A 4391-nucleotide genomic window follows, 5' to 3' on the forward strand; every position below is an offset into this window, starting at 1 on the left:
TCAGACAAACGTCATGTGTACAATAATCCCAATCAGAAATGGTTTCCAACATACCACACATGAGAGTCGATCTGGTGATATGTCTGTGATGTTTGGGTGCTGGTCCTTCAATGACAAGATATGTAAATCAGTATATTATAAAACAAACAAATCAATGATGTGTAGTTTTGTAGTTTTCTTACCTCTATCTTGGGCTCCGTCATCAGGTTGTCTACCTCGGCAATAATGTGATTCAGCAGCACTGTGTCATTGCAGTGTAATTGTACTGCGGAGACCATTGCGGCCATCATCAGTGCAAGACCTGTAATGTTCTTCATGTCTTTGAAAGAGACCGTGAGACAGCGCTGGTAGGTTGAGCAGAGAGGTTGAATACCCTACACACTCTAATTTGCCACGTTATATTGACATCCTGACACTCTGAAACCACAGTATACAGACATGTCAGAGGAAGAAGACACCAAATAAGGACCAAAGGATGATTTGTATCTGTTTTACTATGTTCCACGGGGTGCAAGGCGTTATTACGAAGCAATCACCTGCTAATCCCTTATCAGCAAAACTCCCACCAAGAATTGCTTGTCATCACCTTGTCTTAACATTTTATGAAGGTTTTTCCTAATGTCTAAGGGTGGAATATCATTTCAACTTGCATATTCACGTTGTATCAAGTGTATTTTAGTAATGGCTGTTTGAATTTGACATCCTGCTGTGAAACAGAGATGCTTACAGACCTTTTTCACACTGGACATTTTGACTTGTTGCAACAGAAAAGCACAGGTGGAAGTGATGTAATGGATGATGACCCGCTTTATTTTAAGCGTTGACAGTGAGCCAGCAGGCAGACATTGTTAATGCCAGTAATATTGTTAGGTACACTTGCGCTTTTTCTATAATGACAAGTCAAAATGACTGCGGGAAGTAAGAACATAGGAAATATTTTGCGTCAAGCTTCTTGCCCACACATTAGAAAAAGGAAACTGTGACTGACAGACACAATTCCAGCCTTGCTTCAGTTTCCTCTCTACTCTCATTCTTATAATACAGAGATTTATGTTGTTATTATTGAAATAAAATGAACAAAAAAGCTATATCTTCAGTCGAAATAATGTTACTTAAAATAATTTCAGTAAAATATTACTGGTGATGGCTGCCAGCAATCATACCAATCATTTGAAAGACAGAGCAGTTGAGGAGTACTTAATTGAAATTGCAACATATGTCATTCGACAAGTTCTAAAACTAATAGTTGACAAGATTGCAGAGTAGAGGAGAGCCTGAAGATCACACTTAAACTAACACAATCACATCTCCACATTTTACATACACTGATAACCTTTGTAGAGGAGCCCCATCTTCAGGTGACATTTGTAACTTTTCACAATGAAACCAGAGCAGGTTGTCTTTAGAGGGACCCAAGCCACAGAAAAGTCAGGAATGCTCCAAATAATCATGCTATTTAATTTTTGCCCTGTCATGTTTCAGCTGCCATGAGATGTTAGCTGTCCCACTAAAAGAGACATGCCCCTTCTACACTCTCTGTTTTCAGTTAAATAACTGTTTGAGGCACAAAGATTTTAAATGATCCTGCATTTCACAGAGAAAGCAAAGGCCGAGGAAACTTTTCTTCCCCTCTTACTCCATTAATCATCTCATGACATATCAGATTGTGTGACCCTTTGGAAGAAGCCCAATCACCTAGTTGGGAATCACTGGCCCACACTGCTCTACGAAAAGTAGTTGAAAATAACTCAAAAGTATAAGCATCAAAATATACTAGAAGTACTAAAAACAAAATGAAAGTACTCATTATGCAGAATGGTACATTTCAGAGAAAATTTACATTATTATATTATACTGACGATCATACTCTGCTGGGTTGCAGTCAAGTCTTACCTTTATCCATAATAATACATTATAATGTATTTGTTAATTTTATTTTGTAGTATCAATCAGAATCTGCAATGTAACTAGTAATAAATGTATCATATAAACATATTGGAGTGAAATGTACAATATTTGTCTTTGAAATACAGTGGAGTAGAAGTATACAGTATAGCGGAAAATGTAAAAACTCAAGTAAAGTACAAGTACCTCAAATTTGTACAGCACTTGAATTAATGTACTTAGATATTTTCAACCACTGCTGCGTACACACTGATAAATCAGTAATACCAATCTAATGATCACATATTAAGGCCTATTTTGTTGTGTTCCTACTTTTCCTTCCGTAAATGATTTGAATACTTCTTCAAACCTCGGGTTATTTATGATTTATGATTAACCCTAACCCTAACCCTAACCCCTAACCCTAACCCTAATCTATATTAATATTGCAACATCATATTGAGGAACTCTACTAAAGTGGTAACTGACCAACTATGCTTTAAGAAACACAAAATAGCTACGTTTTAATAATGTTTCTGAGCTTGGATAAGAGAAGGGTGATTCTGACAAATGCCTTTTCCTTCCCCAGGCCATTACTACACTTCATCAGGAAATATGATTAGAATCTTTCTAGATGCTATTTGGATTTTATCTAAAGATAGTTTTGGTAAACCACATGACGTCACTAAGTGTTGTCATGCTATTTGCGGTGATGTGGCTACATTTCATGTATTTGCTAAGACTGTGCGAAAAGCCCCTGAAGCTTCCACTCCTGTTACTCATATAAACCATCTTCCATGTGAAAAAAACTTGTAAAAAATAAATTAAAATGGCCTGAGAATGACCATTAGATAGATAGATAGATAGTTACTTTATTAATTCCGCAAGAGGAAATCTTTTCAATACAGCAGCAGTTATGGTACAGGTAAATAAAATAACAGCGTAAAAATATTAAATATCAAATGCAAATATCAAATGCACAATATATACAATAAGAATAACAGAGTACAAATATTAGATATAAAAATGCACAATATATACAATGAAATATATTAAATTAACTAACTAAACAGTGGTGCAAAGATTTAACCAAACAACAAACAAAAAACAGTGAAGCGGTGTTATAGTTATAAATGTCTGGTTTTAGATACAGTGCTACAATCCAAGTAAAGAATGAAGTTTAATTTTGAAATATTGCAACATGTAAATGTAAATGATTGGCTGGAATTTCGCAAAAACAAAACAGCGCGCCTTTTACTGTATCAACAAATGAACCCGGCCACCAGCGTTTTACTTCCCACAGAAAATCATTCCCTCGTCGGCTAAACGAATCAATAAGCTCCGGTGAGCGTGGACCAATCAGAGCAGGAGAGCGTCAGAGGCGGTCAGCCAATAGGCAAGCGTACAAGATTTAGGCTAGTGCGCCATTTTGCTGCGTCCACAGCCATCCGGCAAGATGGTCCCCTTGCTTTGTCTCAACCTGACCGGAGTTGTTTCGGTATTCTGAGGCTATTCCTGCTTCTGCACCATCATACATCTGCAAATTAGATTGAACTCGCCCCTTCTACCAAAAACGAAAGGTGTCTATACAAGTCAAGAAATGGCGACGGTGAAAAGCAGGTAGGAACACCGTTTAGCTTGTTTGTTTAGACGAAGTCAATTCTGCATTGATTACTGTAACTGCGAGCCGGGCCATTGGTGCCTATTGCTAGTTAGCAAGCTAGGCTAGCTGAGCTGTAGCTATTAGCTGCGCAGCCGGCAAGGATTAAATTCGTACACATGCGGACTCAGATGTGTAACGTTATATGTGGTACAGGATATTTGTTAAAGTAAACAACCATTTAAAGCGCAATTCTGTTTGTGTTGTAGCTGGCTACATGTCACAGTGCTACTTTGGATGCTTCTAGGTAACGTTACTACCAGGCTGCCGTTAGCGCGCTGGTTCGTGCCAGTGCATCACCAAAAAGGAGGCCTGCGCGTGCATTTTTCCGTTGCATGCACATGCATTTGGACGTTTTAATGCACTGTAGAGATTGCAATTTAACCAGGGCAGTGTGGGCCAGTGGAAATAAGTAGTTGCGAATTAACGGCGACCGCTTTAAACCTGCTAATGATAGCGAGCCTAAACTTGGCATTGATAGTCAGGAGTTCCTGTGTTGTCAAAACATGGAGGTTGAGGATAAAGAAGCAGCTCGGAGCTGTTGGATGCAGAAGGGTGCGCTGCTTGCAGTGACACTGGATTTTGGATACATTTCGGGCTGGTTGCTGCTGGCAGGACTGAGTGATGGCTCCACACAGCGGATAGCTAATATCTAATCAGCACATTATGATGATGCTAAAGGGCACAATAAACAGCGCTGCCTCTGTCTCCAAATACACGCGCGTAAACTCATGTAACGTAGGCGATGCGCATATTTAATTGTATGAATATGTAATCGGTTGAACGTCAATATTAACTGTATAAAGTAAAGTCTAGTATTTCCCCCCCCCCCAATAGACTAAAAACA

At 38.7% G+C, this 4391-nt stretch overlaps 1 protein-coding gene across 1 annotated transcript in view; it reads left to right on the top strand.

Moving 5' to 3' along the window:
• The first annotated feature begins 3317 nt into the window (after positions 1 to 3317).
• The window catches only part of atrx (ATRX chromatin remodeler), a 31642-nt gene continuing 30568 nt past the window's right edge, over positions 3318 to 4391 (top strand). The window contains exon 1 of the mRNA XM_031857872.1: positions 3318 to 3504. The gene's annotated coding sequence lies outside the window, so the exon portion shown is untranslated. The remainder of the gene's footprint in view (positions 3505 to 4391) is intronic.

Source organism: Anarrhichthys ocellatus, unplaced genomic scaffold (genome assembly GCF_004355925.1).
Source record: "Anarrhichthys ocellatus isolate YVR2014 unplaced genomic scaffold, GSC_Weel_1.0 scaffold19, whole genome shotgun sequence".
In the NCBI taxonomy this organism is placed as follows: Eukaryota; Metazoa; Chordata; class Actinopteri; order Perciformes; family Anarhichadidae; genus Anarrhichthys; species Anarrhichthys ocellatus.